Genomic DNA, 12,543 nt, shown 5'->3' on the forward strand with positions numbered 1-12,543 from the left:
AGGGCCGGTACATCAGCATTCAATCCTTGTTGGACTAAATCTTCAATTATTGTAATGGTATCGGGCACAGGAACTTTGGTGAACAAAGAAACTCCATCGAAACTTACTAGCAAATCACCTGGGGACAGTGAAATGTCCTTAATTGACGATACCAGGTGAGCTGAATTAAGTACAGAAGAGGTGGTCTTGCCAGTGAATGGCTGTAAGGTCTCAGACAGATATCGGGCGAAGGGGTGTACCTTCTTTATGGATATTTGGTAAGCCATATAATCTGGGTGGTCTAGCAGCAGAAGGTTGAAAGGAAAACCGTTTGGTCTGTTCAATTAATGAAGCTGAATCAGTGATGATACTGTTCGTTTTGTAACGAGGCTGTTGGTGGTATCTATTTCGATTTTTGTGTAGCTACCATCATTAAGTAGGTCCTGAATTTTGGTATTGTACACGGTTTTGTCCATGATGACCGTGGCATTGCCCTTGTCGGCTGAGAGGATGACGATATCATCCCTCTTTTTCTGCTGTGCCTGATCATTATTTTAATGCGGCTGTCTCACACGAAATCTATTTCTCTAAGACGATGGAACTTTGCAAGCCCACTGGCTATCAACAAAGATTTGTACATGAAGCCATCCATATATACAGACACAGACACAATTTCAACCGAGAGGATGGTTATAAACTCAGCAATCATTGGAAAGATGTCATCAACCACTTTGGGTCGTGACTTGATTTGTGTTTTGTTGTCGGGGGAGCACAGGTCAAGTCATGACTTGATTTGTGTTGTTTTCTTGTTGTCTTGCCCCAGGGGATATGTGACCCGCCCACTTCATTCTGACACCGAGACGTTTTGTGGCACTGCATGTTCTGTGCTTCTCATTGATGCTCTCTGATCACAAGGCACATATGCCCCGCCCACTTCGTTGCGCCGCAGCAGCACTTGTTCTTGTGCCACGCCGATTTTTTAAACCATTATAAACGATTGCCCTAGGTGACCATCTCCCTCTTTCATCCTGAAGACGATCGCTTGTGTTGTGATCGAAACGTCGTGGTTTTTATTTTTATCTTTATTTTTAACTATTTTAATTAATTCTAGATTTGAAGCTTTCGTGACTGCCAGGATTCATACTCTTTGGTTTTTTCGGTAAAGTCACGTAGGTAAAATAAAAATAAAATAATATAATAAAACAACTAAATTAAATCACGACGTTTCGGAGTCAACACAAGCTTCCGTCTTCAGGTGTAAGAGTCACAGCAAGATAGCTGCATCAAGTGAGGAGCTCTGAGACACCCGAGCTTATATACAGGTTAAGGGGGGGGGGGGGGAAGAGCCAGGCCGGGGATGATGATGAGGTGCGGGGCTAAATTAATCCGTCTTTTGTTATGCTGAGGGTTCGGGGGATGCGGTGGTTCACTACACGAGGGCAATGGAAAAAAGGCTGTGCACTTATAAGGCAGCTAAAGTTTTGACTTGGTTTATTACATCTTTACAGTGGTTGCTTAATTTAAAACCATCTTCTCAGTTGAAGTTGTGTCTATGTTTGTATATCTGGATGGCTTCATGGACAAATCTTTGGTAATAACTGGGAGGTTTGCATAGTACTTTGGTATCGGAGAAAACAATGTCATGAGAACCCGCTGTGTTGAGACAATGATCAGCTACGACCAAATAATTCGTTCTGCCGTGTTTCAAATCTGATTTGTGTTCGCGAATTCGGTCAGAAATATGTCGTTTCGTCTCCCCAATATAGCAGTTACCGCAGATATAACTCAATTTGTAAACACCGGGGTACTGTAAGTCAGGAATAACATCCTTTACGCATGGGATCAGATCACGGATTTTGTACACTGTATTGAACCGAACCTGGATCTTGTGTTTGTTTAGAATTTTGTAAATCTTTTTGGTAACGCCTGCTATGTATGGTAGTGTGATGATTTTGATCGGAGTATCAAATGGTTGTTTCTGTATGGTGGGAGAAACAGCATGGCGGATGATACGGTCAGAGTAACCGTTCATCTTGAGGGCTAGATGTATATGTTTAATTCACTGGTCAGGTGGTGTTGGTCAGAAATGCAATGAGCTCTATGGTATACTGTTTTGATGAGATAATTCTTTTGAGCCGGGTGGTGGTGGGAATCAGGCTTTAAGTAGGAATCTGTGTGGGTGGACTTCCTGTAAACAGAATGTCCCAAGGATCCATCAGTCCTCCTCTCAAACAGAACATCCAAGAATGGCAGCTTGCCATCTTTATCCACTTCCATGGTGAATTTGATGGATGGGTGTCTGGAATTGATGTGGTCTAAGAAATGGTTCAAAGCTGGGAGGCCATGTGGCCAAATGACAAAAGTGTCATCCACATATCTCTTCCACAGGGAAGGACGAAAGGTGGATGTCTGGATGGCGTCTGATTCAAATTTCTTCATGAAAACATGTCCACGATCAACTCCCCTACCTACAAGCTAGCCCGTTTTCTTTGGATACTCTGCTTACCTTCACTGGCAAGACCACCTCAGCAGTACTTAACTCAACCCAATTGGTTTCTATGGTCAAGGACTTTGTACTATCTCCTGACGATATCCTCGTCAGCTTTGATGTGGTCTCTCTGTTCACTAAGGTCCCAGTACCTGATACCATAACAATAATTGAAGATTTGGTCCAACATGGACTGAACCCTGAGGTACCTGCGCTGGTTAGGCACTGCCTCACCAACACTTACTTCACCTGGAATGGTACCTTCTACAAACAAAATGAGGGTACCCCTATGGGTTCCCCTTTGTCACCAGTGATAGCCAATGTTTTCATGGAGAAATGTGAATCAGACGCCATTCAGACATCCACCTTTCGTCCTTCCCTGTGGAAGAGATATGTGGATGACACTTTCGTCATTTGGCCACATGGCCTCCCAGCTTTGAACCATTTCCTAGAACACATCAATTACAGACACCCATCCATCAAATTCACCATGGAAGTGGAGAAAGATGGCAAGCTGCCATTCTTGGATGTTCTGTTTGAGAGGAGGACTGATGGCTCCTTGGGACATTCTGTTTACAGGAAGTCCACCCACACAGATTCCTACTTGAAGCCTGATTCCCACCACCACCCGGCTCAAAATAATTCTCTCATCAAAACAGTATCCATAGAGCTCATTGCATTTCTGACCAACACCACCTGACCAGTGAATTAAAACATGTACATCTAGCCCTCAAGATGAACGGTTACTCTGACCGTATCATCCGCCAAGCTGTTTCTCCTACCATACAGAAACAACCACTTGATACTCCGATCAAAAAGCCATCACACTGCCATACATAGCAGGCGTTACCAAAAAGATTTGGTAACGCCTGCTATGTGTAGGCCTTTACTTTAACATCTATTTCTGTGACCAGTCACAAGCTAATCCCTTCGCTATTTCAATGCTAAATTACTAATTGCCTCTGTGGATGTGTAGGTTTTGACTTTAACATAGCCATTTCTGTGACCAGTCACAAGCTAATCCCTCAGCTATTTGCACAAGCTAATCCCTTAGCTATTTCAATGCTAAATTACTAGTTGCCTCTGTGGATGTGTAGGTTTTGGCTTTAACATAGCCATTTCTGTGACCAGTCACAAGCTAATCCCTCAGCTATTTGATATGTAAACCCCTTTGTCAAGGTGCCTCACTTCTCCCAACCAGCTTAAAAGTCGCTACGAATCTTAACATGGTTCATTGAAGCTCTGTCGTCCTGACAGGTTTGTTCCTTTCACCTGAAGATGGCCGCTTGCGTTGTGGCCGAAACGTCGTGAGAATTTTATTGTGTTATTTTATTATTTTATTCTCATTCTACGTGACTTTACCGAAAGAACCAAAGAAGACAAGATCCAGGTTCGGTTCAATACAGTACACAAAATCCGTGATCTGATCCCATCCGTAAAGGATGTCATTCCTGACTTACAGTACCCCGGTGTTTACAAATTGAGTTGTATCTGCGGTGACTGCTATATCGGGGAGACGAAACGACATATTTCTGACCGAAATCGCGAACACAAATCAGATTTGAAACACGGCAAAACGAATTATTCGGCCGTGGCTAATCATTGTCTCAACACAGCGGGTTCTCGTGACATTGTTTTCTCCGATACCAAAGTACTATGCAAACCTCCCGGTTATTACCAAAGATTTGTCCATGAAGCCATCCAGATATACAAACATAGACACAACTTCAACCGAGAAGATGCTTTTAAATTAAGCAACCACTGCAAAGATACTCACTGGAAAGATGTCATAAACCAAGTCAAAACTTTAGCTGCCTTATAAGTGCACAGCCTTTTTTCCATTGCCCTCGTGCAGTGAACCACCGCATCCCCCGAACCCTCAGCATAACAAAAGACGGATTAATTTAGCCCCGCATCTCATAATCATCCCCGGCCTGGCTCCTCCCCCCCCCCTTAACCTGTATATAAGCTCGGGTGTCTCAGAGCTGCTCACTTGATGCAGCTATCTTGCTGACTGTTCCACCTGAAGACGGAAGCTTGTGTTGCCTCCGAAACATCGTGATTTAATTTAGTTGTTTTATTATATTATTTTATTTTTGTCTTACCTATGTGACTTTACCGAAAAACCAAAGAGTATTTTAAGTAATTTTTATGACTGAAAGAACCAAGAATAAGTCTACATGATAGACTGCCAGTACGCTCACTCAGGTTAGTAACCAGGCTACAGTCTACATTATAGACTGCCAATACGCTCTCTCAGTTTAATAACCATAGCTACAGTCTACATTATAGAATTTCAATACGCTCACCAAGCTTAAAAAAACAGGCTACAGTCTACATTATAGACTGCCAATACGCTCACCCAGCTTAATAACCATTCCTACAGTCTACACCATAGACTGTCAGTACACTCACCAAACTTAATAACCAGGCTACAATCTATATTATAGACTGACAGTGTACTCGCTCCGATTAAGAACCAGAATACAGTCTACATGAATGGATTTTAGTTTTTTATTATTATTTATATTTGTATCATTTTTATTCACTTTATTTTTTCTTATTTTTCTATCTACGTGACTTTACCGAAAGAACCAAAGAATATGAATTCCTGCAGTCACTAAAGTTTTAAGTCAATTTTTTTTATAAATATTAACGTCATTCTGACTGACTCGTCTGAATTTTTTCAATAATCGATATATGTATCACAGTTTGACCACTCGTTTTATCATTTCAGTTCGTACATTTCTATCAATAATTTGTTTACGACAAAAAACTATCCATGACACGAAGAGAGAGAGAGAGAAGATGCTAGTCTATATGAACCATTGTCTTAAATAACTCCTGGTAAACAAAAAAAAGTGACAAATTGTCGTTTTGCGAATATTTTGACCGTGTCTATTTGTGTTCAACCGCCCCAAATATTCACTTATTGTGGAACTTATCTACTTCGTGTGTCCATGCAATTTGTATACGTAAATGTACCTATGGAATTCATATACAGTACTTACAGTAACGTAACGAAATGCGGTGGAGCAATGTTGCAATTCTTTGCGCTGTAAACCCGCTGACCTGGCTGAGATTGAGAGCTACAGCGCACATCAGTGGCAAGTGACATCTGAGCCGGTTCCTGGCCAGCTCCCTTTCAACAACCTGCACTAACCAGCGTGGTGAAGCATGGTCAAACAACCCAGCTCCATGGCTAACGCATCTTCGGTGAGGCCTTTGCATTGCAACATGGGATGTTAATTATTTACTTAATGCACATATGCAATTATTAACATGTTGCCCGCATGTCGAATCGGTCGATTTGTGCTTTTTTTGTTTCAAGAAGAAGAACAATTTTGTCTTTGTGGTTACAATGACAGGGCAGTGGGATAATTGTTTTACATTCACGCGGACTGTGAGCCCCGGGGCCAGTGAGATCATCCGTGGCGCTCACAGTGCACAGCTTTTGTAAGGAATGTACCGTTACAGCAAATAAAGCAGATATTCGTGATCCCCCCAACGTGGAAAAGTAAACCATTGTCGTTGCACAGTGTTGACGGTGTTACCTGCAGTGGCGGTGTTAAGTGTTTAAACGAAGCAGGCACGGGGTGCATTGTTTCCATTTATTATGTATGTACATTTACTGACCTGCTTATCGTTTTCTCTATTTTTCACTCCTGCCGGGGCTTTTCCCCCCCAGTATTCTTCGGTGTCGTAACTTGCTGACCCGCCCATAGTGGACATTTGTGAAAAGAAAAACTTCATAGCTCATCGGATTCCTCCAGTCCAAATACACATTCTGATTCTGACCATAAGGTGGATACATCATGTGGAGTCGCTTTCTTAGGTGGAAATGGACCTCGTTTTCGTGTCAGAGTGACATGGATCGGCATGGCAACGTGAGAACAAGAATAATATTTTAATTTTGATTTAAAGCTTTCGTGACTGCAGTGGTTCATGTTCTTGGTTCTTTCGGTAAAGTCACGTTGATGATGACTGCTTGTGTTGCAGTCGAAACGTCGTGAGAATTTTATTGTTTTATATATATTTTATTATTTTATTGTTTCCCTTCAACGTGACTTTACCGAAAGAACCAAGAATAAGATTCTCAGAATACTTTATTAATACTTTAAGACTCTCAGTGTTATACACGATTCACCCAACTGGCAATTTGATCGTGATTTTGTTTTATGAATCTTTCTAGCCTAACGTTGCAGCTAGTCGTAGCGACGACAGTGGCTTCAGGGATGGTGTGAACTCATTGTTTTCTATGCATACACGAAGTTCAAAACTTTGACTTGTTGCTACGTCAGTTGCCGCGGTTCTGCCGTGAAGCTCTCTGTTTTCTGGTTGTATCGCGTGTCATTTAGCGCGATGTACAATGTTACACTCCGCAAACTGGGAGCTTCTTAAGGAAATGACTGGTCGGGAGCAAAACGTCAGACATCATGCCGAACAACGTGCAGTACAACCCAACACACACATCGGAGAGTTAAACGTCATTTGTGAGTGTCAGTGCATGTATCCTGAGTTTAAGAATTGATATAAATCAATCAAATGATGCGTCGTTTTCCCCCTAATCCATATCTGTTGCTCCCAGGTAAAAAAAAAGAAATATCTTCGTTGGGAATCAATGTGCCCCTATGAGATGTGCCGATTGCAAACAATACAGGAAATTCATTTTTACATGACAGTTTCATATTGATTTTGGTGAGCGTTGATGGGTTTTGATAGGTATGTCACATATCTGACGTATGTGTATCGCACATCTTCACGCAGTGGCAGTGAAGACGGAGGGTGTACTTCGACCTCCGAGCCACCCATTCCACTTTTACCCGGAGAGCCAAATGGACAAGGATGAGTCGGTGTGTATATGGTCACCTCCCTGTGAAAATGTAATCAGTCAAAATGTATTATGTTGTTAAAAGAGAGTTGACGATATTAAATTCAATATATACATATAATCATATTTGGTTTCACAGAGCGTTGTTCATGCACGTTGCATGAACAAGCGCCGAAGAACCACAAACAAGCTGGAAGGCAGCCAAACGCCAACAATTGGACAAGATCGGCAATATATACACACAAATTATTGCCGGCCAATTAATGGGTGTTTATACATGTGGCAGGAGGCTGTCACACCAGAAGAAAATCCACGCATGCAAGGCGGCAAATAAACGCATTAGCGAGCATTCAGTCTCACATAACAAGTTACATTTGCTCATCTGTGCTGTACGTATGCATGTTTACTTTCTTTCTCACCATACGTAGCCAACCGTGCTAATCGGAGGTACGGGGGAAGGACAACAAACTAAACACAAAAAGCAGTTCTCAAGAAATGAGTATCGCTGTGATGCATAGCATCTGATAGTCTTTCATGCTGACTCTTAATTTTTCCGAGGCAGCCATCATAAGCACCAATGAATCATCATAGGCCCATAAAGGCACTGCCTATTGGTATGATGTAAATGAAAATGATTCATGTACATATATTCGTCCTCCCTTTCTTATTCCTTAACAAAATAGCTTTGGACAAGGTTTTTACCGTTCAAGGGCATACACGAAATGAGTGACATTTATATCCCAAAGCTATACATTTCTGGAGTGCAAAGCTGTTTGACATTTTCAGCTTAACGTGAGACTTTAGTTCAGTCTCAAAAAGGGGATGGTCGCTGTTGTCTTGAAGAGGGGCCCTCTTTTAATAAACGCAGGTGTGAGAGATGGGTGAGGTCATGTGACTCTGCTGGGCTAAAGTGAAGTCACGCGACGTGCACATGCGCAGCAGGGTTAGCTTTATTTTATTTGAATGTGTTTTTGTTTTGTAAGTTATTAGATAATTTATCATCATTGATAATATACAATTAGTTATTGTGACATGCTCTAGAACGCAAAAAACACAAACAATTAACAACTTGCAGCTCTTCTAATGTGCAGATGTGCAATGGTACTACCATCCTTCATCACGTGACGCATCTGCCCTCTGTTGGTAGACTCTGGAGAGAGAGAGAAATACGTTTTTTTGTTTGTATTGTGATACAACGCCAATTCTTTTTTAAGGGATGTTTGCATGTTGGGGAAATGCCGCAATAGTACCCCAATAGAACCCATGCATTTGAAGGGGACAAATATCCCCCGTATAGCCTTAGCAGGCTGATGGGGCAAGTGCTGTTAGCGAGCACCTATGAAGGCCGGCAAGGCACACGAGGGGATGGGCGGCCAAGACCACGCCCGGCCGCCTTTGTCTCCCCAGTGAAGATGTTTACACACCACACCAGGTACGCATATAAGGCTGAGTCGACCTAGGGGAGATCCAGAACTGCTATAGATAATCGTTACTGGTGTTGGCCGTGAGCGGGAATCCAACTCGGGCCCTCAAGGACCTGCAATGATGGGTCCCTGAACCTATTTTCTGTCCTTCTATCTGATTGCCATCTCATAGCCCAGCATATTCAGGAGTTTAGACAAATTAACGTAATCCACAAACACTTGTCACCAAAGTGCTGAACCAGAGAGGTATGCCACAACACCTAACATGGTCCCTCGCATTCGTGGGTTTTCTTTACATACTCCGGTGTCCTCCCACTCACTAATTGGCTGAAAACATCTTAATATATATGGAGCTGCAGAGCAATTGTTGGTGTCGGCTTATCACACGGGCAGGCCTTCCAGCTTTGCCTGCAGTTCCTCAGCGATTGTGATATGCAATTTGCATGAACGTCGCTATATGAAACTAATAATTAGATTTTTATTATTAACAATCTTAAAACATTGCAACTGAATCTCACATGTGTTTTATATGCATAATCATTAATAAATGGTACAGAGGCTCATACATTTTAACATCGCAATCTTAATCATAGCACATTATTCCTTAAGGCATGTTAATGGCTCATTAAAAAACACTTATTTTTCACAATTTTATTGCGCTTTCAAGTTCCTGGAACAATATCCGGGCGGAACTCTGAAGCAGGTATCACATAGCTACTTCTGAGGTACCTTCAAGAACCAATGTTTATCTGAACACTAGCTAAGTTTTGAGTGGCTGCACTTCCCCACTCCAGAGAAATGCTTTGCGCAAAGAAGTCAAACCAATCTGTTTAATTCTCAGCGGTGGGATTTAGCCAATGTGGTCAAAAAAATAAATGTAATATGTTTTGTTTATGCCGTCCTTGGTGACCATGCTGAGGTCAACAACTCGCTACTTTTGTGAACACAATTCAGTCGCGGGTGGCTGAACGCAGACTCAAATCCACAATCTCAACGGTGCTCTCCCCAATCCTTGGCCTCTGCGTCACCAGGTCATCTCATCAATGCCTCATGCAGCAATCGAGGTGGTTGTTATGAACATTCTGTGAAATTCTGTATGCCAATGTTCAAATGATGTGTGGCAATGAATTTGATGTTAATAGAACATGAATCTTGGCCACGCTTTGTGATTAAACGTGTACTAGCTGCCACTTTGGCGCTATTGCAAAACACTGTCGCAAAAGCATTCCAGACACGTATTCCATATTAGGCTTTGTTGAGTGTTTGTTGTATTCTCGGGTAATACTGTAATGTTATTCATCACCATTCCTTTACTATTTTATTTCTAATTACGTTTTCACGGAGTTATTTCTCGGATTAATATTATGTATGATGTCCGTGAGCTTTTACAATTCATCAAAGGGCTCGTATTGAAAATAAATATTCGTATTTTTTTATACGGAAGGAATATTTATATACACTATGTATACGTAAAGTGTGAACAATTACAATATGTCCACAAATATATAATCCGTTATTAAAGACAACGGTCTGAACTGCACGGTGGAATATTGGGCTTGTTGGCTACGTACGGTGCAAAAGAAGTTCAACATACGTCATGTGCAAGTTAAAGTTGATGTCAAAATAACAAAAAGCTTGAGTGATCGTCAACGGCGCGGGGGCAGAAGCATGCAAAAAATCAGAGCCAAGACGTCGGTGAACACCTGGAGGCTCTCTGAAATCTTGATTCGACGTGTGTTGCTAATACCATGGTAGACACGTTGAGCTCTAGATATTGAACAAAGCGAAAACGAATCGCCCCTATTCCCCGCATTACAAGATGCTCCAAGATAGTAAGGGACAGCGTGAACACGTGTGTGCCTGTCGATACGTGTGTACAATTCGTGTGAGACACACACACACACGGCACGCACTGCGCGCGCGCCCACCTGCTGGATTTGGTGACGCACCCCAGCACCTTTCCCTTTAAAAATGCAGGGGAGGAAGGCGCGCCTCGTGCTCCGATGAATACGGTAACACTTTGCCGAACGACGATTTGCCCAGTGGAGTGCACCGGTACACACATCCCCGTCAGATAGCGCGGAGCGGATCGGTGTCGACACTCGTACACCAATGTGCACAGCTTGCAATCAATACTTTGTTTTTAATTGGCAGCCATTGCAGGCCATCACGAGTGACCGGTGCGATGCCGTCTGGGGTGGAAGCAGATGGATGGCGCTGGTGCGGCTGAAGGAGCGATTGGGATACTCCACACGGCTGGCGACGAACGCACGGACTGGTGTCCTCGCTGCGGCAAGAGTCAATGAACGACGGCGTTTTTATTTTATGCGGCGTTTAAAATACTTGCCTGCAGATACATTGCCACGTGATATGCCACTTAGTTGAGCAAGCATTTGTGGCGAAGAGGTCGCTTCTGAAAAATATATTTATAGCTCAGTGGGCCTGAACTGGTCAAGTAAAATAAAAAATAAAAATCGTTCAGTTTATAGTTTTAGAAACAGTTCCACGTGAAAAGCCACTTCTTTGAGCTATCATTTGTGGCCAGTTCGCTTCTGAAAAAGAGCTAAATAACTCAGCGGGCCTTTCCTGGTAAAATAAAAAATAAGTTTAAATAGTTTAGTTCATAGCTGTATTGCTGCTGTAGCTTGTAATAGCACCTGCCCGCCAAACGCCGCATGTGTGTAGAGAATATCAGTTCAGGGTCAATGTCAACGACCAGGAACTAAACATCAGCAGACGGTGGGATGTGTGTGTGCTCCACGGAGTGATGATCCGACACTGAACCTCGGCGAAGTTCAGTGAACTGGGTCTTCTCAGCTTTTAACTTCAGCTGGTTTGATCACGTCCACTGGTCAATGTCATCAAATGCAGGAGCTGAGGCGCGAAATCGATGCGACACGTGAAGCAGCTTTATCATGAGAATAAAGCCGCGTGCGATCAGCGCACGCGTGCCTGTGTGTGTACGCGTGCCTGTGTGTGTACGCGTGCCTGTGTGTGTACGCGTGCCTGTGTGTGTACGCGTGCCTGTGTGTACGCGTGCCTGTGTGTGCACGCGTGCCTGTGTGTGTGTACGCGTGCCTGTGTGTGCCTTAAATATTGGAAGAAGTCACCCCTGTGAGTGGCTGGCTGAGGTGCCATCTGTTGAGGAAGTACTGAAGGCGATCCGGAGTCTTGAGACCAGGAAAGGCAACGGGCAGAGATGATCTCCCAAGCGAAATGCTGAGGGAGGGTGGCGTTTGTGCACAGTCTGCCCTATATGACACCATAACAACAGTCTGGACCACTGGACGGGTTCCGCAGGATTGGAAGGATGCCCTGGTGGTCCCCCTCTTTAAGAAGGGGGACCGCACAGACTGTAACAACTACAGGGGCATCTCACTCCTCAGTGTGCGGGAAAGGTCCTGGCAAGGATTATTCAACATCGCCTTGCCAGGCACGCTGAGGAGAGGCTTGCGGAGCCCAAATGCAGTTTTAGGAAAGGGTGGTCCTGCACAGATGCCATATTTTCTGTCCGTCTGCTACAGCAGAGGTGTAGGGAATTCCAACAAGACCTACATCTCTGTTTTATTGACCTGGTCAGGCCTATGATACCATTAGTAGACCTGGGCTCTGGGTTGTTCTTCGTGCTTTTGGAGTCCCTGACCCTCTGCTCACAATCATTAAGGACCTTCATGATGGTGAGTGGGCCCGGGTAAAACTACGTGGCCGGGAGTCAGAGCCATTCCCTGTACACCTTGGGGTGCGACAGGGATGTCCTCTGGCTCCCACATTATTTAACATCTATTTTGACCACGTAGTTTGTGAAGCCTTCAATAGCTGTA

General features: G+C 43.4%; 1 long non-coding RNA gene across 2 annotated transcripts; it reads left to right on the forward strand.

The window, feature by feature from the left end:
• Positions 1 to 4,514: 4,514 nt before the first annotated feature.
• LOC116940577 (uncharacterized) lies at positions 4,515 to 12,318 on the forward strand. 2 transcript variants are annotated; one of them, XR_012941315.1, is made up of 4 exons: positions 4,515 to 6,354; positions 6,826 to 6,920; positions 7,235 to 7,320; positions 10,877 to 12,318. It is a non-coding gene; the product is annotated as an uncharacterized LOC116940577 (long non-coding RNA). The 2 variants fall into 2 exon arrangements; XR_012941314.1 differs by lacking the exon at positions 10,877 to 12,318 and adding an exon at positions 7,438 to 10,846.
• Positions 12,319 to 12,543: the final 225 nt, after the last annotated feature.

Source organism: Petromyzon marinus, chromosome 9, assembly GCF_048934315.1.
Source record: "Petromyzon marinus isolate PM22_M1 ecotype Great Lakes invasive population chromosome 9, UKy_Petmar_22M1.pri1.0, whole genome shotgun sequence".
Lineage (NCBI taxonomy): Eukaryota > Metazoa > Chordata > Hyperoartia > Petromyzontiformes > Petromyzontidae > Petromyzon > Petromyzon marinus.